General features: G+C 40.0%; 1 protein-coding gene across 1 annotated transcript in view; it reads right to left on the bottom strand.

Moving 5' to 3' along the window:
- Positions 1 to 25,406, bottom strand: part of LOC120035076 (scrapie-responsive protein 1-like) — a 35,716-nt gene extending 10,310 nt beyond the window's left edge. The window contains exon 1 of the mRNA XM_038981845.1: positions 25,193 to 25,406. The gene's annotated coding sequence lies outside the window, so the exon portion shown is untranslated. The remainder of the gene's footprint in view (positions 1 to 25,192) is intronic.
- Positions 25,407 to 27,641: the final 2,235 nt, after the last annotated feature.

Genomic DNA, 27,641 nt, shown 5'->3' with positions numbered 1-27,641 from the left:
TGCACCCATGTGTACCTAACCATAAACATTAACGCCTTTCTTAAAATCAATACACAAGTATATATTTTTAAACCTGCATATTTAATTAATATTGCCTGCTAACATGAATTTATTGTGTCACTTCTCTTGCGTTCTGTGCAACAGAGTCAGGGTATATGCAGCAGTTTGGGCCGCCTGGCTCGTTGCAAACTGTGTGAAGACCATTTCTTCCTAACAAAGACAGTCAACTTCGACAAACGGGGGATGATTTAACAAAAGAGCATTTGCGAAAAAAGCACAACAGTTGCACAAATATACCTAACCATAAACATCCATGCCTTTCTTAAAATCAATACACAGAAGTATATATTTTTTAAACCTGCATATTTAGTTAAAAGAAATTCATGTTAGCAGGCAATATTAAACTAGGAAAATTGTGTCACTTCTCTTGAGTTCATTGCAAGCAGAGTCAGGGTATATGCAACAGTTTGGGCCGCCTGGCTCATTGCAAACTAATTTGCCAGAATTTTACGTAATTATGACATAACATTGAACGTTGTGTAATGTAACAGCAATATTTAGACTTATGGATGCCATCCGTTAGATAAAATACGGAACGGTTCCGTATTTCACTGAAATTATAGTTTCCGGATTTTACCATATTAATGACCTAAGGCTCGTATTTCTGTGTGTTATTATATTATAATTAAGTCTATGATTTGATAGAGCAGTCTGAGCGGTGGTAGGCAGCAGCAGGCTCGTAAGCATTCATTCAAACAGCACTTTATTACGTTTGCCAGCAGCTCTTCGCAATGCTTCAAGCATTGCGCTGTTTATGACTTCAAGCCTATCAACTCCCGAGATTAGGCTGGCAATACTAATGTACCTTTTAGAACGTCCAATAGTCAAAGGTATATGAAATACAAATGCTATAGAGAGAAATAGTCCTATAATAACTACAACCTAAAACTTCTTACCTGGGAATATTGAAGACTCATGTTAAAAGGAACCACCAGCTTTCATATGTTCTCATGTTCTGAGCAAGGAACTTAAACGTTAGCTTTTTTACATGGCACATATTGCACTTTTACTTTCTTCTCCAATACTTTGTATTTGCATTATTTAAACCAAATTGAACATGTTTCTTTATTTATTTGAGACTAAATTGATTTTATTGATGTATTATATTAAGTTAAAATAAAAGTGTTCATTCAGTATTGTTGAATTTGTCATTATTACAAATATATATATATAAAAATCGGCCGATTAATCGGTATCGGCTTTATTTGGTCCTCCAATAATCGGTATCGGTGTTGAAAAATCATAATCGGTCGACCTCTAGTTAGGATGCTCTCGATGGTGCAGCTGTAGAACCTTTTGAGGATCTGAGGACCCATGCCAAATCTTTTCGGTCTCCTGAGGGGGAATAGGTCTTGTCGTGCCCTCTTCACGACTGTCTTGGTGTGCTTGGACCATGTTAGTTTGTTGGTGATGTGGACACCAAGGAACTTGAAGCTCTCAACCTGCTCCACTGCAGCTCCGTCGATGAAAATGGGGGCATGCTCGGTCCTGCTTTTCCTGTAGTCCACAATCAATCCTTTGTCTTGATCATGTTGAGGGAGAGGTTGTTGTGCTGGCACCACACGGCCAGGTCTCTGACCTCCTCCCTACAGGCTGTCTCATCGTTGTCTGTGATTAGGCCTACCACTGTTCTGTCATCGGCAAACTTAATGATGGTGTTGGAGTCGTGCCTGGCCGTACAGTCATGAGTGAACAGGGAGTACAGGAGAAGACTGAGCACGCACCCCTGAGGGGCCCCTGTATTGAGGCGGATGTGTTGTTACGGATGTGTTGTTACCTACCCTTACCACCTGGGGGCGGCCCGTCAGGAAGTCCAGGATCCAGATGCAGAGGGAGGTGTTTAGTCCCAGGGTCCTTAGCTTATTGATGAACTTTGAGGGCATTATGGTGTTGAATGCTGAGCTGTAGTCAATGAATTGCATTCTCACATGGGTGTTCCTTTTGTCCAGGTGGGAAAGGGCAGTGTAAAGTGCGATAGAGATTGCATCATCTGTGGATCTGTTGGGGTGGTCTGCAAATTAGAGTGGGTCTAGGGTTTCTACGATAATGGTGTTGATGTGAGCCATGACCAGCATTTTAAAGCACTTCATGGCTACAGACGTGAGTGCTACGGGTCAGTAGTCATTTAGGCAGGTTACCTTAGTGTTCTTGGGCACAGGCACAGTGGTGGTCTGCTTAAAACATGTTGGTATTACAGACTCGGACAGGGAGTGGTTGAAAATGTCAGTGAAGACACTTGCCAGTTGGTCAGCGCATGCTCGCAGTACGTCTGGCCCTGCGGCCTTGTGAATGTTGACCTGTTTAAAGGTCTTACTCACATTGTCTGCGGAGAGCGTGATCACACAGTCTTCCGGAACAGCTGGTGTTCTCATGCATGTTTCAGTGTTATTTGCCTCGAAGCGAGCATAGAAGTAGTTTAGCTTGTCTGGTAGGCTCGTGTCACTGGGCAGCTCTGGGCTGTGCTTCCCTTTGTAGTCAGTAATGGTTTGCAAGCCCTGCCACATCTGGCAAGCATCAGAGCCGGTGTAGTACGATTGTATAGACGCTTTGCCTGTTTGATGGTTCGTTCGAGGGCATAGCAGGATTTCTTATAAGCTTCCGGGTTAGAGTCACGCTCCTTGAAAGAGGCAGCTCTAGCATTTAGCTCAGTGCGGATGTTTCCTGTAATCCATGGCTTCTGGTTGGGGTATGTACGTACAGGCACTGTGGGGACAACGTCATCAATGCCCTTATTGATGAAGCCAAAGATTGATGTGGTGTACTCCTCAATGCCATCGGAGGAATCCCGGAACATATTCCAGTCTGTGCTAGCAAAACAGTCCTGTAGCTTAGCATCTGCTTCATCTGACCACTTTTTTATTGATCTAGTCCCTGGTGCTTCCTGCTTTAATTTTTGCTTGTAAGCAGGAATCAGGAGGATAGAATTATCGTCAGATTTGCCAAATGGAAGGTGTGAGAGCTTTGTATGCGTCTCTGTGTGGAGAAAAGGTGGTCCAGAGTTTTTTCCCCCTCTGGTTGCACATTTGTTACTTTATTTGCGTTGTTTGTAACTTATTAGCCACCACTATGCTTGACAATATGGAGAGTGGTACACAGTAACACATGTTGTATTGTATTTTCCCCAAACATAACACTTAGTATTCAGGACAAAAAGTTAATTGCTTTGCCAAATTTCTTTGCAGTATTACTTTAGTGTGTTGTTGCAAACAGGATGCATGTTTTGGAATATTTTATTCTGTACAAGCTTTCTTCTTTTCACACTGTCAATTAGGTTAGTATTGTAGAGTAATTACAATGTTGTTGATCCATCCTCAGTTTTCTCCTATACAGCCATTAAACCCTGTAACTGTTTTAATGGTGAGTGATTTCCTAAGTTAGGAAGGACACCTGTATCTTTTTAGTGACTGGGTGTATTGATACACTATTGAAAGTGTAATTAATAACTTCACCATGCTCAAATGGATATTCAATATCTGTTTTTTAATTTTTTATTTTATCCACCAATAGGTGCCCTTCTTTGCGAGGCATTGGAAAACCTCCCTGGTCTTTGTGGGTGAATCTGTGTTTCAAATTCACTGCTCAACTGAGGGACCTTACAGATAATTGTATGTGTGGGTTACATAGATGAGGTAGTCATTCAAAAATCATGCTAAACACTATTATTGTACACAGAGTGAGTCCATGCAATTTATTAGGTGACTTCTTAAGCACATTTTTACTCCTGAACGTCTTTAGGCTTGCCATAACAAAGAGGTTGAATAGTTTTTGACTCAAGTCATTTCAACTTTAAATATTGTATGAATTTGTATAATAAAAAATATACAAGTCCACTTTGACATTATAGGGCATTGTGTGTTGGCTACTGACAAAAAAATCTAAATTGTATAAATGTTAAAGTCAGGCTGTAACTCAACAAAATGTGGAAGAAGTCAAGGGATGTGAAAACTTTTTGAAGGCACTTTAAGTATGACCCTGATTCACATAGTGTTATGATGTTGTTCCTTGTAGAATTTGAACCTAGCATAAGTTGGACATCCTCTATAACATTTTTCAATTTGCAACAATATTGATACTGGACATAAATATTGCATTTGTCTGTTATTTCAAAGATTGGTGGATATATACAGCCTATTTGCTATGTCGCTTATGCCACTAAATAATTCAACCTTGTGCTTTAAATAGATTCAACATTATTTGCATTTCAATTATATTACCATAACCCAATTATTGTAAAGATTTCCACGGTACAATGATTGCAGTCTTATAAACTTCACTTCTGTACATTGCAGTTATAACTAGTGCTGAGCAATAAACCGACATTTTGGTTCAATTATTTGAATTCCATTTCGTTCGTTTTTATCTGTGAGGTTAATGCACAAATTGCAGTTTCTCGAGAGATAAGTCAGATCCAGCCTGAACTGTGTGGTGTAGTAGGGAGTTGTAGTTTCCAACAGGCCAATATCCTACATATTTCAGAGCCTAAATCGTAGTAATTAACTACAATGACCATAATCCACCGCGCATCTACTTGTCCTGTCTATTCTTCTTTTGTGCCTGCTACCGTAAGCGGCAGAAGAATGCGCGATTTTGAGGGGATTTAGAGAGCAGCTGATGCTTGACAGGGTATCGCTACCTGAAAAACATTGATCTAAGTGATTTATAGTTCGTGTTCAGTCATAAAAGTATGCCTTATTTACTCCGAAGAGATACAAATTAGTGATTTTGTCAGACAGAATATTCAGCAGCTCTAAAGAGATGAGATCATGACTTGGAATTAAATAATACAATCATAAAATAAAACAAATGAAATATACACAACAACTGAAATATGTTATTAAAGTAATGTGAATACATTATGGTTAATAAGTGATAAGCAGTAATGGGCAGTCACTACCATCATGGTACTTTTAATTGTTTTATTCTGTTTTGTTACAGTATTCAACTCAAATAATCGAACGCGAAATCGAAAAAACGAATGATTATTTTTTAATCATCGAATTATAATAATGAATCATTCATCACTAGTTATAACTCGTGTTAATTTACTTATAACTCCCCATCATTATTATATTTCCAATTACATAACATTATCTGCTGATTAAATTAGCCCCTACCTTATTTAGTGCTCTCCTCAGGAACGGCAGTGGCTTCTGACCCGTTTTCATTGGGTACATTTAGTAAGTATAAAACAGAAAACAGAGGAGTCTTTATCCCTACTCTACCCCATGCTAAGAGTATGACCATCTCTCCCCTCTCTCCTCTCAGCCTGTAAACCAGAGAAATAACCAAGGGCATTGATTAAATCCGCACTCTGCACAAGCACGACAATAACGCCGTGCTTACATGCAAGTACGGCAGAGGGCTAAGAGAGGAGGCCAGCATTGGGGAGTGATCCAAACCAAACCCCTCAGTCTCAGACAGATTTAGTTCATATATGCTGTGGAAAAGTACACGAACGGGTCTGAATCATGGTTTTACAGTCTAGCGAACAAGCAGCGTTTGTTCACATCCAGAAAAACGTATAATACCAATTTAGCAGCCTTGAAGTAGTAGGCTATATTTTTAGTATATGTGTTTTCAATGTGTTTTGATTTTATTTTAATTAGTTGTATATCAGCCATTTTGCATTTCAATAGACAACCATCCAAGAGCGAATTAATGAATGCCTGATACTGAATGTTGCCTTTCATTGAATCTCTCTAAAGCATCTGAATTGCTGTGAGTGTTGCAATCAGATGTGGTGGATGCTTGTACGGTTTAAATGGAGTGTCTGTCTGGGTATAATGAAATGCAAGTGATGCATGCAGTAAATGAACCAGTTGGAAGGCAAATGCAAGTTTCTCTATAGCTGTAACCTTTGGCTTGACTTGGCTCCTTCCCTTGTTGACACGCAGAGGAGCTCCACTGACTGCTGATAGAGCTGGTTGGCTGTGAAAGTATCCGTCACAGCCAAATTTAATAATCTACCTAGTGTGTTAAATCAATTGCTTCTTATTGGACGGGAGCACAGTTTTATCCATTGCAGTTTCCACTTTAAACAAATCAAGCGGTATTTACTTTGTGTTATACAGCTACCGAAAACTGAGAAATGGCCTTTCGGGGCTCTGAAAGCATATCATACTCAATAAAAGATGGCAGTTTGCGGTTGACGCTTAATGATGTAATTGGCACTGTAGTGGGTGTTTCATGCTCTTCTATGGATGGGCCTTGTTTCATTGGAGGATCAGACGGGTTGATGTTAAGAATAGTTTATTAAGACACATTTTATATTTTGATTGGCCTATAGTAGCTCAATAAGTATGGGAGACCAGGGATGTTTGTAACACAGGATAGTTGTAACACTCAATATCTCCAATCAGGAACAAGCTAGAATCATGTGACTCACTGCACATGCTCAGTTTAGTCCTCAACCCTCATGAAGAAGCAAGAGGTAAGAAAGTACTTTTTTTTATCCAAATGTGTTTTTGTGATGGCATCACCTGCTTTGTAGTTAGAGTCACCAAACTTATACGAGCTTTATAACCAGGGTGTGTAGATATGTTTGGTGTATAGTGAGCAAAAATATAAAATGCAACATGTAAAGTTTTCAAATTCTGTCCACAAATCTGTTTACATCCCTGTTAGTAAGTGTTTCTCATTTGCCAAGATAATCCATCCACCTGACAGGTATAGCATACCAAGAAGCTGATTAAACAGCATGATCATTACACATGTGCACCTTGTGCTGGGGACAATAAAAGTTTAAAATGTGCCGTTTTGCCACACAACACAATGCCACAGATAATCAAGTTTTGAGGGAGCATGCAATTGGCATGCTCACTGCAGGAATGTCCACCGAAGCTGTTGTTAGAGAATTGAATGTTAATTTCTCTACCATAAGCCGCCTCCAATGTCATTTTAGAGAATTTGGTAGTACATCCAACCGGCCTCACAGCTGCAGACCGCGTATAACCACACAAGCCCAAGACCTCCACATCTGGCTTCTTCACCTGCGGGATCATCTGAGACCAGCCACCCGGACAGCTGATGACTGTGGGTTTGATGACAGCTGATGACTGTGGGTTTGATGACAGCTGATGACTGTGGGTTTGATGACAGCTGATGACTGTGGGTTTGCACAACCGAAGAATTACTGCACAAACGGTCAGAAACTGTCTCAGGGAAGCTCATCTGCGTTTTCGCTGTCCTCACCAGGGTCTTGACTGCAGTTTAGCGTCGTTACCGACTAGTGGGAAAATGCTCACCTTCGATGGACACTGGCACGCTGGAGAAGTTTGCTCGTCACAGAATAATCCTGGTTTCTACTGTACCAGGTAGATGGCAGACAGCGTGTATGGGGTCGTGTGGGTGATGTCAATGTTGTGAACAGAGTGCGTCGTGTTGGTGATGTCAACGTTGTGAACAGAGTGCCCCAAAGTGGCGGTGAGGTTATGGTATGGACAGGCATAAGCTACTGACAACAAACACAATTGCTTTTTATCGATGTCAATTTTAATGCACAGAGATACCGTGATGAGATCCTGAGGCCCATTGCAGTGTCATTCATCCGTCACCATCACCTCATGTTTCAGCATGATAATGCACAGCCCCATGTTGCAAGGATCTGTACACAATTCCTGGAAGCTGAAAATGTCCCAGTTCTTCCATGGCCTACATTCTCACCAGACATGTCAACCATTTAGCATGTTTGGGATGCTCTGAATCGACATGTACAACAGTGTTCCAGTTCCCGCTAATATCCAGCAACTTTGTACAGCCATTGAAAAGGAGTGGGACATCATTCCACAGGCCACAATCAACACAATCACAGCCTGATCTGTGATGCAGATGTGTTGTGCTGCTTGAGGCAAATGGTGGTCACACCAGATACTGACTGGTTTTCTGATCCATGCCCCTACCTTTTGTGTTGAAGGTATCTGTGACCAACAGATCCATATCTGTATTCCCAGTCATGTGAAATCCATAGATTAGGGCCTAATGAGTTTATTTAAATTGACTGATTTCCGTATATAAACTGTACCGCAGTAAAATCTTAGAAATTGTTGCATGTTGCGTTTATATTTTTGTTCAGTGTAAGTTAGCAAAGCTAAAGTTTTAACATGTAGCTAAAATTGAAATTACCTAATGGCCACACACACCTCTGTCTGTCCGTCCGTCCGTCCCCCTCTCCCTCTCTCCCTCTCTCTCTCTCTCTCTCCCTCTCTCCCTCTCTCTCTCTCTCTCTCTCTCTCTCTCTCTCTCTCTCTCTCTCTCTCTCTCTCTCTCTCTCTCTCTCTCTCTCTCTCTCTCTCTCTTCATATTATTATTTCATTATTTCTGCCATACAAATTGTTAAACATGGCAAGGTTGTTCTCATGTTCTCAATAAAGACTTTCAATATTTCGTTGAGTGTCATGATTTATATTTTCAAACTATTACGTTTCACCACAAGCCCTGTTACAACTGACCCGGGAGGTGGGGTAAATTGTAATATTCCACTCCATGTATTTGAGACAGCTGAAGTCACACCGTGTCTGTTTGATTTAGAGAGATGATACCTATACTAATTTGTAGCAGACAAATAGTAGTTGTTTGTATCACATTTTAAATGTAGTAGCTCAAACAATCTCAGAAAAATTGACAAAAATGCAAAAAGTGTAACAACCATCCCTGGTCTCCCCTACTATTTCTTGACAGCAGACTGCAATCTGTGTAAAATGTGTATATACTGAACAAAAATATAAATGCAACATGCAACAATTTAATTGTAATTGTAATTTATTTGAATTGTAATTGTAATTTATTTGAATGAGTTAGAGTTCATATATATGGAAATCAGTCAATTTAAATAAATAAATTAGGCCCTAATCTATGGATTTCACATGACTGGGCAGGGGTGCAGCCATGAGTGGGCCTGGGAGGGCAGCCAGGCCCACCTACTGGGGAGCCAGGCCCAGCCAATCAGAATTTGTTTTTCCCCACAAACGGGCTTTATTACAGACAGAAATAATCCTCAGCACCCCCTCAGATGATCCCGAAGGTGAAGAAGCCAGATGTGGAGGTCTTGGACTTGCGTGGTTATATGTGGTCTGCAGCTGTGAGGCCGGTTGGATGTGCTGCCAAATTCTCTAAAACGACGTTGGCGGCAGCTTATGGTAGAGAAATTAGCATTCAATTCTCTAGCAATAGCTCTGGTGGACATTCCTGCAGTGAGCATGCCAATTGCACACTCCCTCAAAACTTGCGACATCTGTGTCATTGTGTTGTGTGACAAAACTGCACATTTTAAAGTGGCCTTTTATTGCCCCCCAGCACAAGGTGCACCTGTGTAATGATCATGCTGTTTAATCAGCTTCTTGATATGCCACACCTGTTAGGTGGATGGATGATCTTGGCGAAGGAGAAATGCTCACTAACAGGGATGTAAACAGATTTGTGCACAACATTTGAGAGAAATAAGCTTATTATGGATATAGAAAATGTCTGAGATTTTTTAATTTCAGCTCGTGAAACATGGAACCAGGACTTTTACATGTTGCGTTTATATTTTTGTTCAGTGTAAATGGTATTGATTGAGGCTACCGGTACTCTTCAAGTGATTGTCAGTGATATAGCACCATCTTGTGGTACATTTTCACACTGGCGACTTCACAGAGTTTGTCATATTCGTTGGGGAAAAGTTGAATGCCTTTATTATTTGTTACCTTCTATAATTATTCGTTATGCATGATTATGCATTATACATTTAAGGGGTAATCTGCAGTTGCTACAAATGTAGGATCTTAGTTTGATCATTATTTTGTTGTGAGCATATTCATGCACAGCAGGATACTTTAAACTTCAGTTTTAAAACTGCTTCTAAAGTTCGTAATTTCCACTTAGAAATATCAGACTTGATTTGCCCTAAGAAAAATCTATCAACCCCAACAAAAATGTCTGTTAATTATAATCCACATAATTCATATTTCCTGTTGCTGCAGGATTATTTTAATGCTGTAGCAAACTGGCTCAAATTGAGATCCTACACCTGTACATCCATTTGTGTATTTATAAATGAATGTTACAGAGCCTTCAGAAAGTATTCCCACCCCATGACTTTTTACACATTGTGTTGTGTTACAGCCTGAATTTAAAATAGATTAAATTGAGATTTTTTTGTCACTGGCGTACGTACAATACACCATAATCTCAAAGTGGAATTATGTTTTTAGAAATGTTTACAAATTAATAAAAAATGAAAAGCTGAAATGTCTTGAGTCAATAAGTATTCAAGCCTTTTGTTATGGCAAGCGTAAATTAGTTCAGGAGTTAAACTTTGCTTAACAAGTCACACAATAAGTTGCATGGACTCACTCTGTGTGCAATAATAGTGTTTAACATGACTTTTAAATGACTACCTCATCTCTGTACCCCACATATACAATTATCTGTAAGGCCCCTTTGTCGAGCAGTGAATGTTAAGCACAGATTCAACCACAAAGACTAGGGAGGTTTTCCAATGGTTTGCAAAGAAGGGCACTTATTGGTAGATGGGTTACAAAAATAAGCAGACATTGAATATCCCTTTGAACATTGGAAAGTTATGAATTACACTTTAGATGGTGTATCAATACACCCAGTCACTAAAAAGATTCAGGCGTCATTCCTAACTCAGTTGCCGGAGAGGAAAGAAACCGCTCAGGGATTTCACCATGAGGCCAATGGTGACTTTAAAACAGTTACAGAGTTTAATGGCTGTGATAGGAGAAATGGATCAACAACATTGTAGTTACTCCACAATACTAACCTAAATGCTAAAGTACAGTGAAAGAAGGAAGCCTGTACATTATAAAAATATTCCAAAACATGCATCCTGTTTGCAATAAGGCACTAAAGTAATATTGTGGAAAAAATGTGGCAAAGAAATGTTACTTTATGTACTAAATACAAAGCATTACTGTATGTTTGGGGCAAATCCAACACAACACATCACTGAGTACCGCTCTTCATATTTTCAAGCATGGTGGTGGCTGCATCATGTTATTATTATTGCACACAGCTGTCAAAGGTGATGCTAACATGTATTGACTCGGGGGGTTGAATACTTAGCTAATCAAGATAAATTACTTTTATTTTCCATAAATTTTTTAAACAAATGTTACAGTATTTTGTGTAGGTCGTTGACAAAAAAATAACAATTAATTTAGAATTTGAATCCCACTTTGTAACACAACAAAGTGTGTAAAAAGTCAAGGGGTGTGTGAATACCCATTGCCCATTGATTCTTGAAGAATATAACTTATAAATGCCTCATAAGCTTAGTTCAACTGTTGTACCCCATCAGAACCAAAATATACGTTTGTTTTACTCCAATGTTTGTAAACATTGCAAATGTAAACAAACAAACTGCATCAAATTGTATTGGTTTACACATATTTAGCTACAAAACACGCTTAAAACTATTTTGATATCTTGGGTGGTCAGTCCTTGCATCCATTGCGCTATCTATGCATTTTAGAGTCGTTACATTTCTCCAGGCCCTTCTCTAAGCTTTTTACTAAAACAGAGGTGGGGTGTCCACTTTGTAATTGTTGCAACTGAAGACTGTCCCTTTAACTTACAAATTAATTTCTCAAACAATATGTAGCCTACATATTCGAGTTGATTATTAAGGACAGAATGGTGATATGCTGGTCTTGCCGCCATCTCCATGGTTCCATAGTCTTCAGTTAGACTGTTTCTCTTCTGACTGGTTGGTTGGTTGGCTGTAGTGTAGAGGGCGAGAGGAGGAAATTAGAAATGCAAGATCGTTGTTGTTTTGTCTATGGGAAATTTGATTTATTGATAGGTTTGAAAAAACATTCAGACCTAGGGAAAAGTGCTATACAATGTAATCCATCAAAAATGACAAGATAATAACTGTACTGCCAGTGCCAGAAACTCCAATAGATCCGTCTTTGTCAGTAGGCTTGTGTGTATTGAAGCCATTTCTGAACCACAAGAGGTCAGTATTTAGCTACATTTGCTTACACCTCATCCTGCATTAAAAAAAATCTGAAAAACTCCACAGCACTTTGTGGAGAAGGAAATTACACCCCACGTTTGTGGTTAAAATAAATGTTATTCCAATAAGGAATCATTTCCCCTATCCACAAGTGTTCCCTGTGGAGTCAGACAATATGTCTGCAACTTATATTACATTTTCTATAGGCGTCAATGTAACTTTTACCGCAGGCTTGTCTGTTATCAAGGCCCACAGCCTGTATATGCACGTCTCCAAGATTTCACCCTCGGGTTTCTAAATATGCTTTATGTTATTCAGGGCCTAAGCAGTCGCATATCACGTTGACATATTACAAGTTCCGTCAAGTGAGCCTGCCCTTGAAATGAGACCATTCACATTTCCTTACAGTTCCAATAAGCAGAGGAAATAGAGGTCTTGTACAGTAACAGAGAATGAGAGAGTCTTCCCAGAGGCTGTACTGAATTTGATTTGTGTTCCACTCTAATCCTAAATTCGAAGGACTTTGACAGTTGTATCGTTGTGGTTTTCTTGGAAAATGTCATCTCTTTCCTGACTTTTGTTTCGTTTTGTTTCAATCTGTTTTATTGCGTTTTGAGCAGCCAACGCCAGGAAAACCGTGTAAATTATATTGAAAAAGCTCAACATAGTGTGGTTTATTTTTTCTATAGACCAGAATTTTGAATTATGCTTCTACATTTCAGAGTAAAATCATTGTATAAATAAATACAGAATCAATACATTTTCATTTACACAAAACATAATTGACGGCAAATGCAATTGATTATGATTTCCTACATGTTGCATTGCGTGTGTAAACTAGTTTATACATCAGCAATCTATGGCAATGTATAGTTATGAATTATGACAGGGGCACTCTGGTTTCCATAGTGACAGCAAACACAGGAGGGGACTCGTTGCTCTTAAATTTCATAGAGCAGTAATTTCATTTACAACTGTAGCCAAACACAGCTGTAGGATTTGGGTGTACTTGAAAGTCGTAGCAAATCTTTGTTGACGCTATACGACACCCGGCTGGGTGTGTATCGTGTGTTGGTTGATTTATGTGGATATCAACACCCAAAATACTACGTTATGACTGAGTCATATTGCAATATGAGACCAAGATATGAGCAGTCCACTCTCTCTCATTGGTCAGTTTACCACTCAGAAACACGTCAAAACGAACACAACAGGCAGTAGGAGTACACTTAGTTGAAATAGAGGAGCTGCTATTCGACATGGCGATTTAAAGTTGTCTTCCCGGGAGCACCTTTGCTTGATCAGCAGCACGTTGGAGTCAATGTCATAAAAACTATCCCCGGTTTATTACAGCTGCTATAATAGGACTGCTGAAGGGAGGGAGAGTCTCGCAAACGTATCGGTTCAAATACTATTTGAAATCATTAAAAAAACTACCTGTGATTTATTGAGCTTGCCTTTTGCAACAAAACCAATAGAAAAGCCCCAAAAGTGCAAACCCAGCTCACCTGGCTCTCCAGATAGGCTTAAGCAAACGCTCAAAGTATTGAAAGATTTCTCATATATGTGAACCCAGGTATGGTCCCGTCTCAGTTGAGCAGAGCTGACATGGAGCCCCTAGCTCCAGCGATAGTGTAATCTAGTGGTGTAACCCAATAACCTGTTGCTGGTGGTCTGGCAAGAGGCTTCATGGCTGCAACAGTCAGAAGAGAGGAGATTCCCTTTACAAGCAGGGCTTAGCTGTAAACTTCCTCTCATTATGAGGCTGTGAGTGTATTTAGATGTGAGAGCAAAGGCTACTGTAGCTAACATGGAGGGAGAGAGGGAGAGAGAGAGAGAGAGAGAGAGAGAGAGAGAGAGAGAGAGAGAGAGAGAGAGAGAGAGAGAGAGAGAGAGAGAGAGAGAGAGAGAGAGAGAGAGAGAGAGAGAGAGAGAGAGAGAGAGAGAGAGAGAGAGAGAGAGAGAGAGAGAGAGAGAGAGAGAGAGAGAGAGAGAGAGAGAGAGTGCATGCATGGGTGTGTAATACCAGCTCTGTAGGATACTGTATAATGTATTTTTTTGTTATTGGTTTGTGAAAAGGAAGTGTACCTAGAAGGCAGATGTCAGATGAGGGGGGGTTCTAGCAGAGCAGATACATCAAATCATAAATGGAAGTAGAGCAGAGTTACCCTCAACAGAAGAGTGTTTCATCTTTTAAAACAAGTCACCCCAACATTAGTGTTTTCACATGCAGACTCCCCTCTAACTCTCCCTTTTAAATGCACTCAGAACTGAGAGCCAGAGAGAGAGAGAACTGGCCAGTAACCAGGCCAGTGCTGCTGATAAATTGTCAGGAATCTTAAAACACTGGTTATCAGCTGTTTGGGAGGGGATTGGGGTGGGATAGGGTTAGATGTGTCTGTGTGGGGGTTGAGCACTGGCTGGTCTATGGGATGGAGTAGTAGTAGACCTGGTGTGGGTGTGTGTGAGTGGGGGGTGGGGGGTGGAGGTCTAGTCTGTATGTTTATGACTTCATGTCACTGCACCAAAACAAGGTGCCTTTATTTTGGCTACCATGGCTATGCCCCCATTGGATGACAATGCCCCCATCCACAAGAAACGAATGGTCACTGAATGGTTTGATGAGCAAAAAAACGATGTAAACCATATCCCATGGCCATCTCAGTACCCAGATCTCAACACAAATGAACACTTATGGGAGATTCTGCAGTGGTGCCTGAGACAGTGTTTTCCACCACCATCAACAAAACACACGTATGGAATTTACCTAAGAATGATTTCGCATCCCTCCAATAGAGTTTCAGAAACTTGTAGACTCTATGCCAAGGTGCATTTAAGCTGTTCTGGCTATTATGATACTTTATGTTGGTGTTTCCTTTATTTTGGTAGTTAACGTCACCTGTATTTTAGCAATGTCCTGCGTGGAGTAACCTGATGAACCGTGCTGTACTTTCAGAGGGGCTGGGTTAAATGCGGCAGACACATTTCAGTTGAATGCATTCAGTTGTGCAACTGACTAAGTATCCCCCTTTCCTTTACTTTCTGTGCAATTTTTTGATTAGTCCAGTGCAACCTATTATAGCCAACGTGTGACTAGTGCATAATGCATCAACTACACATAGGTGTCAAATTGGCACTAATTGTTGGGAGCTTCATGACTTCATGAGGTCGGGAGACTAAATAGCCTAAGAACTAGTTACACAAGGGGGATACTAATTATGTATTTTTGGTATGACATTTGGTCATCGAATTATGAAATACGACGTGGCAGGCAGACACAATAAAATCTGTTATGTTCATGTCTGACAGTATGAGGCTATGGCGACCACCGGTCAACTACTTGGTGTTCTTTCCCCCCTCTCCCTCTCCGGGCAGCGTAAAAATGGCCCTTCTTTTTACCCAAAGGGCGCCATAGGTGTGTGGTCAGGGTTTATGTTAGCTGCAAACATGATCAAAACCATTCTGCAGCAAGTAATGAAAGCAGTGGGGTGTTGTGGAAGTGTAAGGGCACCTGGAATTTGGGCCACCCGGGAGAGACTTCAGGTTCTCAGCCCTACGGACAAGACGACCAATAAACAAGGGGCCACTCCGTTGCAGATCAATCTGCCACCCACTCATTAAATCAATACGCTACGTAGTCTATGCGCGCTTAAAAGGAAACATTTTGGAAAGAAGTGGTGAGTTGCATGTAGGAGTTAGCTATCGGAATCATAAATGTTGCGAAATGCTGTTGTCCGTCATATTATAGTAGACTATAGGCCATATCTTAAACTCAATTATAAAACTAAATAAAAATAAATGAAATCGTCTTCTCAAGCGAAGATGTTTGATTTAAAAGTTGTAACTTTGTCTCCAAAAATGATTAGCCTACATCCCTGTCGCCAAATAAAAACATAAAACCCTAACCATTGTCAACCTAATTCATAATATACCTATGGTTCATTTCATGGAGGATATTAGATCTAATTAGAAACAATATATAGGCCAAACCATACCGCCTATTGCCTATCAAAAAAAGTGCGCTACCGATACTCACAATGATTCCAAAATTAAATGTTTTTTAAGCCCATAATTTCCATATAGTTTATTAGCCTATAGATTTAGTCCTACGTGAACTATAGCCTCATCGAAATTAGAGAATTCAGGCTAATAAATTATGCCTTGAAACACACTCAAGTTTGATTATTTCGAACGAAAATCTGCTAAATTTAAGTGAGGATGCACCAAACATGTAGCTAAGCTCGTTTATTCATTCAATTATGTATTTATTCATCTATTATTCATGTATATAAAAACATTTGCATTTTCTATTTGTTAAAATGGTAGGCCTACTGTTGCAATCTGGGCATGTAATGCAAATACCTGTATTAATCATGTCAACGCATAATACAGTATCTCCTTTCAACTTTATAAATATTGTAATAAATTGTATAATTACATGGCATTATCCATATTATTACTAGTTCAACTTGTACTTTATTCAATTTAGATTTTTTTTTTTGTGTGTCAAGCAGCAAGCTAGGGTACTATAGCATAGGCCTAATTTCAAGGAAGCCAATTGCCAGGAAACCTATGGATGAACAATCACAGCATGCACAGACCATGACATCTTAACTTGTTTCAAATGAGAGGAAATGTGGAAATTAAATTAATCAGTAGCACTTATAAATCAAATGACAACATGGACAGAACGACTACTTAGAAAGGACCACGTCATTGGACAGCTAGATCGCTCAAGATTGACTTCGAAATTGGACGTCTGTTCATGTCTTGAGGATGTTGGGAAATGCCTTCAAACCCAGCCACTAGGGGCACCTGTGAGTGCTATTACCATCAAGTAGTAGAGGTAATCCCATGACTCCGGATCCGAAGGTAGCGTGTTTAATCCCAGTGGAAGACACACACTTTCGTTTTAACCCTATCCCAAACCTTAACACTTAACGTCGAAATTTGATGTTTGGAGCCACTTCAATATTTGACGTTTGGATAAATGTGGATTAACGTCAGAATCTGAAGTCAAATTTGGTTCAGCCGTGAGATCTTGTTGCAGCCCAGCATTTTGGAACAATTCCTCAAGTTCTCCATCTCTTCAATCTTTGAGATCATTAATTAACTAGACAGGTTAAAATGGACACTTACTCTGCTGGGTTTCCACACACGTTTGAACAGCACTGTGGCCAAGCAACGCTGAAGTGCTGTACTACACCAGATGATTATCTCATGTATCATAAGGGAAAGTAAGTGTAGTCTGGTGCTGAGGCAGTTGGCTCTGGGAAACATACTCACAAAAAAAATCGCCTCTGTCCCATTGGCCAGCTTGGCAGCAGCCTCTGTGTCATTGGCCAGCCCGAGAGACCCAAATGGATTTTCCAGCTCTGTGATTTGATGAAAGGGAAACCTGACACTCATGAGACCAGTGATTGGCCGAGCCATAGAGAACTTTCACAGCCCTCTTTTGATCTGAGTAAAAAGAGAACAATATCTAAGGTGAGGCATTTTACAGGCTTAATCTGTGTGGTTTGGACTTCACTACTGCTCTGGCGTCAAATGCCTGGTAGCTGGGGGATTACGGTCGGGGTTATAGGTTATACAGAGCCTTCAGAATGTATTCACACCACTTGACTTTTTCCACACTTTGTTGTGTTAGAGCCCAAATTTAAAAATGGATTGAATTGAGATTTCTTTTGTTACTGACCTACAAACGATATCCCATAATGTCAAAGTGTAATGATGTTTTGTAACATTTTAAATCTGAAATGTATTTGGCAAGCCTAAATAAATTCAAGAATAAACATTTGCTTAACAAGTCACGTAATAAGTCACATGGACTCTCTCTGTGTGCAATAATAGCGTTTAACATGATTTTTGAATGACTTCCTCATCTCTGTACCGCACACATACAGATATAGTGCCTTAAGAAAGTATTCATACCCCTTGACTTATTCATCATTTTGTTGTCTTACAGCCTGAATTGAAAATGGGTTAAATATTTTTTTCTCTCACCCCACAATGACAAAGTGAAAACATGTTTTTCGAAATGTTTGCACGTTTATTGAAAATGGAACACAGAAATATCTCATGTCGGTATTCACACCTCTAAGTCAATGCACGTTAGAATCACCTTTGGCAGTGATTACAGCTGAGTCTTTCTGGGTAAGTCTCTAAGAGCTTTGCACACCTGGATTGTACAATATTTGCACATTATTACTTTTGAATTCTTCAAGCTCTGTCAAGTTGGTTGTTGATAATTTCAAGACAGCCATTTTCAAGTCTTACCATAGATTTTCAAGCCGATTTAAGTAACTAGGCCACTCAGGAACATTCAATCTCATCTTGGTATGCAACTCCAGTGTATATTTGGCCTTATGTTTTAGGTTATTGTCCTGCTGAAATGTGAATTTGTCTCCCGGTGTTTGCTTGAAAGCAGACTGAACCAGGTTTTCCTCTTGGATTTTGCCTGCGCTTAGCTCCAGTCCGTTTCTTTTTTATCCTGTAAAACTTCCCAGTCCTTAATGATTACAAGCATACCCATGACATGATGAAGCCACTGCTATGCTTGACAATATGGAGAGTGGTACTCAGTAAAGTGTTGTATTGGATTTGCCTCAGATATAACACTTTGTATTCAGGACAATAAGTGAATTGCTTTGCATGTTTTGGAATATTTTTGTTCTGTACAGGCTTCCTTCTTTTCACTCTGTCAATTAGGTTAGTATTATGGAGGACCTACAATGTTGTAAATTAATCTGTGTTTGAAATTCACTGCTCGACCGAGGGACCTTAAAGAAAATTGTATGTGTGGGGTACAGAGATGAGGTAGTCATTAAAAAATCATGTTAAACACTGTTATTGCACACAGAGTGAGTCCATGCAACTTATTATGTGACTTTCTTAGTCCAATAAACGTATTTAGGCTTGCCATAACAAAGGGGTTGAATACTTATTGACTCAAGACATTTCGGCTTTTAATTTGTAGTGAATTAGTAAAAAATGATTGAGACATAATTCCACATTGACGTTATGGGGTATTGTGTGTAGGCCAGTGACACAAATTTGCAGAATTGAATATCCCTCTGAGCATGGTTCCCAACTCAGTTGCTGGAGAGGAATGAAAACATTCAGGGATTTCACCATGATGCCAATGGTAACTTTAAAACAGTTACAGAGTTTAATGGCTGTGATAGGAGAAAACTGAGGATGGATCAACAACATTGTAGTTACTCCACAGTACTAAGCTAAATTACAGAGTGAAAAGAAGGAATAAAAAGTGTTTGTTTGGGGCAAATCCAACACAACACATTACTGAGTACCACCCCCCATATTTTCAAGTATAGTGGTGGCTGCATCATGTTATGAGTATGCTTGTAATCGTTCAGGACTGGGGAGTTTTTCAGGATAAAAAAGAAACAGAATGGAGCTAAGCACAGGTAAAATCCTAGAGGAAAACCTGGATCAGTCTGCTTTCCACCAGACACTGGGAGATGACTGCACATTTCAGCAGGACAATAACCTAAAACACAAGGCCAAATCTACACTGGAGTTGCTTACCAAGAAGACAATGAATGTTCCTGAGTGGCCGAGTTACAGTATTGACTTAAAAATGTTTGTCTAGCAATGATCAACAACCAATTTGACAGAGCTTGAAGAATTTGGAATTTTGATATTTCTGCATTTAATTTTCAATAAATTTGCCAAAATATATGTAAACATGTTTTAACTTTGTCATTATGGGATATTGTGTGTAGATGGGTGAGACAAAACATAAATGTAATCAATTTTGAATTCAGGATGTAACACAACAAAATGTGGAATAAGTCAATAATATCAGAGTTCAAGGTTCAGGAGCGGTGGGTGGATGAAACAGTGGGAAAAAGGGTAATTATCTTCCTGTCTGATGTATGACAGGTCCCTATGTGCTTGTGATGGCTGATGGGAGTGCTCTGGGACTGGGAGAGTCAAAATAACACGGTGACGTCGTCATCAGCCTAATTAAAACAAGGAAGCATTCATTGGGCCGCATGCTCATTAATCAACCCGGGCCGTTGCCTGTTGACACATAGTGGGTGTTGGATGTGTGCGTTTGTGTACCCTCACCTCGAAAGCAGTTGTTTGGTTTCTCACTGGATCTGGACTGACGTGCACAGAAAATAAAGGGTACTCATAGATCCAACTTAGTGCCCGTTCAATATGGCAGATTGCATATTGGTCCACCGGCTCTGCACCAGATAGGGGGAATGCGGTGAACCCTTTCGGAAAGCTACGTAACACATGTGGGGACAGGGAGGGAGGGTGGGCGGGTGAGAGGGTGAGGGTGAGAGAGAGAGAGAGAGAGAGAGAGAGAGAGAGAGAGAGAGAGAGAGAGAGAGAGAGAGATGGCGTGAGAGGGGGTAGAATGTGGATGGTTGTCATCGCTGTGGTTTAACGCAGGCTAGACACAGACTTCTCCAGAAACTCTCCATTACTGCCCATGATGGATGACAGAGGAACCTGGCCCCGGATGCACCGTCCTCTTTTCTCCTCACAGGGCCCTAACTGACTGACTGACGGGGGGGCTGGAGGGACCCATCCAGGGGTTATACCATCACCATCACAACACCGCTCCACTCTGACCTGATGCTCATTAATGATCCAGGAGAGAGAGAAAGAGAGAGAAAGAGAAAATGAGAAAGTATGTGTGGGTGTGTGTGCGCGTGCGCCCGTTTTCTCACGTGAATTCTTGGGAGGCACAGCCTATGGTCCCACGCTGTGTCCTATGAAAACAATGTAATATTGCTGATGTTTTGGGAGACAATCTGGTGCGTAACAACACCAAAGTGTAGCCATTCAGGTCAGATATGGCACAGAACCATGCTGTTAGATTACAGAGATCTCATTTTCCATGTCTTTAAGAGGACACAGCATGGCCTCTGTTGATATAAGCTTAAAGATCTTTGTTAGGCGGTGAACAAAATCAGTTGATTGACCTTACATTTTAATGTCTGGCATGGCAAAATGTCATGTGGGCCCCTAAAAAATAACCTACATTGATATGCAGAATTCTGGTCCTGAAAATAAATATGATCAGTCAGGAAACTGTTCTGCATTTTGAATTCAATGTTTAGACTTTATGCCCCTGATCATAACACTTAGAGAGAAAGATAGGGGACATCTTTCGTTTTTTGCTGAATTCCCTTTCCTAATCTTCAGAGGAAAGTGGCACAGGGTGTAAATATTTATTGTATTACGTCACAGGCTGGAAACACGCTGTGACCTACACAGCGTGATGCCGTCATGTCGACCTAGTTATCCCGGCCACTTCCACCGGACAGATAAGGAAATAGCTGAACTCGCTCCCGGTCAGAAACGCACTGACATACCATGCATGGGAACTGGTCACAGAGGGACAGTGTATGATGGACGATAATATGCTCTATCACATTTTCAACTGGTCAAACCGATGAGGCCTTTGTCTGCATTCCATAGTGATGGCTGCAAGATTCATATTGACAAAATGAGAAGTTGTATTGATTGCCATCAATTGTCGAGGCTACTCAGAAAGAGTTCAGGTTTTTGTACATTTTCATTTTTAACCCCCAGGCGCATTAGTTGTCAGCCAAATACGGACTTGAATGATTTGTTCTCTGTTTTTGGCGAAACCCTGCAGCGACATCTGCGTTCCTGCAGCTGCGTCGGGAGATATAACTGCTGAGAGTAATCGAACCATCTTTAAGAAGTCAATGAACCTCGTCCGAATAGGGATGACATCATATCCTCTTGGGGTAGCCTAATAATCTAGGTGTCTTTTGACCGCTGCTTCGCCATCACTCATACAGCAAGCAAGAGAAAATCCCCTTCAGTCCCTGGACACAAAGTGAAGAGCAATAGACCAGAAAAGCATTTGCAATATGATGTATTATCTCGTGCATGTTGCATGTCATTTAACAGGATTTTGCAAATGCAATCATAGTCCTTTGGCTACAGATAGGTTTAGACGTATGCATTTTGTCTGCTTAATGTAAAAACTGGGTCATACTAGAGGTACATTTTCTAAAATGCTGCCTGTCTTACAATGTCACATAAAAAAATGCAAATAAGCATGAAACGCGTCAAAAATGTTTATATTTGAAATCTAGTTTCCGTTTTCCATTTTAGTCCTAATTTTAGAAAGATATCTGTAAAAACATTAACCGAAGAACATCTTTGACATGTTTATTGTTTTATTTTTGAATTCCTTGAAAGACTCCAATATGGGGATCAAGTGGCAATAATCTTAAAAGTTAGTATGCTGTAGTCCTACGAACGAGTCCCTGTCTCTCTTGTCAATGGTGTGTCTAAAGCACCGTCATTACAACGTTATGCTATTCATTGGTTTGTGTTCAAAAAATATCTTTAACATTGTGAATGGTGTAGGCTATATCATTCTAATGTAGGCTATATCATTCTAATGTAGGCTGGATTTGTATCTGTTTCTTGAAGTACAGTGATGGGAAATGCATGGACATTGATTTGTAGGGTTGTTATGGACGATAACATGTTAAGTTCAATAACTTGGGCCTATGAGTATTTCGGTCTATGAGCATTTTAGGTATTCAATTGTTGATGTGTGTTGTCACATCGAAATGACAATATTTTTTTGTGATTTCAAAGTTCTTCCAAAGTAGCCCTCAACACCACATTTTGGATAATAATGCATGCAAGCTGCATTCAATGGCGCGATAAAGCAAATATAGCCACTGATTTGCAGAGTAGTCTACAAAGCCTGGAATATAGTGATTTGTTAAATCATTTTGTGCTATTTTAACGCATTAACCTGAACGAATAATATTTAACCGTTAGCCTATAGTTAGGGTAATTTTTGCAAATTAGCAACTATGATATCGATTTGATGAAGGCTGTATACGCCTCCCATTCCATATGGGTCTGAATTTATATTCCAGCCAAGTTGACCAGACATTCACCGCCGCAAGTGCTGCCTTGGTTAGGCCTATCGAACAGTTCGGGCACTGTCTATTCCTTTCTTAAATTGGTTAGTTTAAAAGGTTAATACTGTGGGTAACTCGTTTCTGTGATGTCCCTGGTCTGTTTATTTCCCAGTGAAGAAATATTACACTACTACCGCGGCGGTTCATCATGCCGCGGTGACGCGCCTTCCACTTAAATAAATGGTATAAAATGTCTCGAATCTGGCCAAGGTCAGTCAGTGTCAATCCACAGCGTTTAGCTAACAAAACATAACTAGTATGGCTATTAGACGGTATCCAGTCTTAATTATTTGGACACCAATTATTTACAAACCCAACTGGGAACATTGAATTAGACCTAAGTCTGAAATGTAGTCATTTTAAAACGAAGACACAGTGCTCTAGATGATTTTGAAGCACCAATGCAACGCATATCGCTATAGCCTATAAGAAAGACAAACACGAGCACATTGTTTAAAAATGACATCAACTTTACCCATAAATGACATCAACTTTAGCATAGCCTAACAAACTTTACGCAAAGCAACCTTTCTAAAATGCATCATTGAGCGCAGGCACACACGCACGCACGCACACACACACACACACACACACACACACACACACACACACACACACACACAGACACACACACACACACACACACACACACACACACACACACACACGCACACGCACACGCAAGCACACACACACACGCACACACGCACACACACACACCTTGATATGATAGGCCTACATTACTCAATGCACTGTGAACAGTCAATCGTGAATAAGTAGTTTTACAAGCAGAGAGGTTGGGTAGATTTAAATGTCAAACTCTCTCAATCCATGCAAATATATATGTTCCCTCACTGAATCTTATTCGTAGTAGTAGGCCTAGCCTATATATTTGTTTAAATGTAGGCTAATATATTGCACTGTACCCTATTGTGAAACACATAATAAGTGCTACCTACATTTTTAAAAGGTTGCGGGTAGGGTTATGTATTGTTTGAAAATGTATTTTGTTAAATCCACAAGACCAGAATAACGATGTTGACGCGAGGCGTACATGGCAGTATAGTCTGCAGTGTGTGTGTAAACGCAGCCATTTTCCGGTCAGTGTTTTTGCGTGCAGCATTCCCAACTGGATTTATGTTCTCTATTAACGGTTTAAAATGTTTATCACCGACAAAACAGAACAGTCGCCTCCTGCTCGCCGGGATGAATGGAGTGTTAGCCGAGTCCCCTAAAATGACACGCATGCCCACAGCCACTTGGGAGGTCTGCCTCTCCTCCTCTCTTCTCACTTGATCTCATAGTGCCGCGCGCCACAGGCGAATAGAGGATGCCGTATGAGTCAGGGTGTTCAGAACAATATTTTGGGATAGTAATTTGCCTAATACACATTGTGTATATAGCAATGGGTGTAGCCTATCGTATATATAAAGAGAACCTACGTGAAAACACATTTGTAATATTTCTACCCTACGTTGCACATAATTTAGATTACCCCTCTTCAATTATATTTTCTATTTCATTGTCTATAGACTTTTTCAACTGTCAAAACAATAACACGTTCTATGTGTAATAACACGTTCTATGCCCCGCCTCAAGAATACGTTAAAAAGGTCTATAGTAGTCTATTGAATGCCAACGTTGTTCATTTTGTGTAAATCGAAAAATCTGCACCATCAACATATAGTCTATAGCTAGCACACACACATGGGCCTGTGTTACTGCAGGAATTTCAGTAACCATACATTTCTGATTTGTCTTTTGAATATGTATTATAATCATCACGCATATAATGATAATGACAATGCATTGTTATTATTATGATTATTATTCTGATTATTCGGGTTATTATTATGATGGTGATTATTATTAGGCTATTAGTATTACAGTGTTATAACGTGTCAAAGTGGTACTCCAGAGTAGCCTACTTAGCATTATAATAACAAGGTAACAGAGCGGCTTTACAACGAGCAAACAAGCGCACAACGCTCCACATGGTAGCCAATGCAATAACTATGGAGTTACATCGTCGTAGTCAACTTTGACTGACTGCCATCAACGCCGTTACTGAAAACTGTGCATCACATGTAGGCAAGACAGGAAATAGCCTCTATAACAAACATAAAAGATAAATATCACAATTAATTCAAGTGTCCCTTGAAATGTATTCAAAACAAATGAAGAAATCCGCGTAGTTTAGGCTACTTACCATGGATTAGATAAGGTTCGTTATATCCACGACCTCTAATAGGAAGAAATGCCATCAGTGTTCCAACAGCCCGTGTCGATTCCCCATCCCCTGATAATGGCCTCGGCTATACAGAGACCCCGAGCGGTTCCTTTCATGCCGAGCACTCAGGGCTTTTCGACAAGACAACCAGCCTCTGTCCTGAGAGCCGGCACACCGACCTGTGCCTGGAGAAGGTTTTTGAGGACGGTTTGGATGGAGAGGGAGTTTTTTTTGTGAGAAACTCAATCTCACATACAGTAGCAGGTCCCATCTGGGAACTGTCACAACTGACAGCAACACAGGGCACAGGCCTGATCTTCCGGACAACATTGCGCGTAAAAGTAGGCATATAAGGGGTTTTGCATAAAGGTCAATTGTTGTCAGGTCCGTTGTCTGTTTTTGGGGATATATTTTACGTATTATTCGCTATGGTTGGAGATGGCACACAGATAAGCGTCGCGGAATATTCTGGTCACACAAGTCCAGAGATGCTCCTGGACTCGAACTGATTTCACGATCTCTAAACAGTTAGCATCATCTTTATGCGCGGCAAACGTGAAGCAAAAAGAACCATTCTGCAATGTTGTCTCACACTGAAGGATGCAAATATTTGTTTGTTTGTTCATTAGTTGTTGCATTTAGGCCACGATTTTACTCATCCTTCATTGAAATATCATGGTGAATAAAGTCATTATCTAGACCTAGTAATATTTTCACTTGCAGCCTAGACATGCATCCTTCATCTTGCCTAAATTTGATATATTTATTTAACAGCGATGCATTGTTGAAAGTCAATTTGTAGTGCCAGTTGATGCTTTTGAAAACACTGATAACCCGTGCCACTCAGTCTTATGGAACTAAACTTGAGACATGAACATGATTTCATCTAACATCTAACACTGGGCAAAAACTGTTTGAATCCACGTTATTTGTAATTTCAACCAAAAAAATGCAATTTGATGAAGTTGAATCCGGTGGAAAACTGATTGGAAATGAAAAAAGTAATCAACATCAGGGATTTTCGTATTTTTTTTCACCCAACTTTTAACCTAAATGACCTGGTGACATTTTTTGTTGATTTCATGTTGAATTCACGTTAATTAACAACTCAAACAGATGTAAATCAAAGCTAGACGTTGAACTGATGTCTGTGTCCAGTGGGTTGTATTGTCGGAAAATGCTCTTATGGGTTGTGCTGGCATATTGTTCAACTTATTTGTTCAGTATATTCTGTTGGTCTTAATGTGCTTTTTAAATGCTCAATAAACAGTGGCGGTTCTAGACCATTTCAACTGGGGCCAGTTGTGCTGTTAGAGGGGCCAGTTACATTAGACGTTATTGTTGTCGTATCGTTTTCTTCACTGCATTGCAGGCATTAGCAGGCAAAAGACCATGTTCATAATCATTCACCAATTTATTTGCATTTTCTGTCTAATAACGGATGTAGAAAAATAACGATAGCAAAAATTGATTATGTAAAAATTATTTCATACTCCACATTTAGGGGGGCCACAAGGGGGGTCCAAAATTGTTGTCAAAGGCCCCCCCCCCCCCCCCCCCCCCTCCCAGCACCACTAGTGTCAATAAAGATGTGGCCATATGTTTTTTTAGTTGTGGCCAAATTCTAGCTGTATGCGTAATAACTCTCATTATGTGTAAAACAAAAATGTACGCATGAATATGTCACTCGGTCTGTGCCCTGTAGATCATTCGTTGATTGTGCCCTATCCTCTTAGTAATCACATATTTGTCCCAGCTATATTTAAATATATCCCCACTGCAGCGCAATATCTTATTTTTAATCAAAAGTTGCACTGTTGGAATATTTTTTTTTCCCACAATGACGCAACGTTTCATAGGCTTTTGTTTTAGTGCTGGACCATGACCAATCATAGGCCTAGCTCAGTAGATAGTGGGCTCGTTTCTCTGTCCAGGCGCTGCTGATGCCTGCCTGATCTTACAAGGCCTGGATAGGTATTTTACCTATCAGCTAACCACATCATATGTTATTGCAATCTGTCAGTCGATGATGTGGCACGCAACCACTGATTTAGGAATGCAACGTCTGAACAGAGGAAAGCGATCTAGAACTTCATCATAGAAAGATTTGGACTCACGTGGGTTACATATAGTAGGCCGTCATTGTAAATAAGAATTTGTTCTTAGCTGACTTGCCTAGTTAAATAAAGGTTAAATAAAATACAAATATATAGTACGTTTGCAGTCTGTTTTGAGTGCACCTTTGCACTTTTATAGGTCTGCAAAAGTTATTTTTTTTCAGCATTGAAATAGTCTAGGCCTGTCTCTCCTTAAAATACAAATACACGCATAACCCTGCATACTGACATACTTCTTCGTCAATTAATTGATGCCATAGTTTTCCTATATGGGTTTGATAGAAAAAATGCATTAAGAATGATCCTCTTTC

Source organism: Salvelinus namaycush, chromosome 42 (assembly GCF_016432855.1).
Source record: "Salvelinus namaycush isolate Seneca chromosome 42, SaNama_1.0, whole genome shotgun sequence".
In the NCBI taxonomy this organism is placed as follows: Eukaryota; Metazoa; Chordata; class Actinopteri; order Salmoniformes; family Salmonidae; genus Salvelinus; species Salvelinus namaycush.
This window is presented reverse-complemented; position numbering and strand designations above follow the sequence as displayed.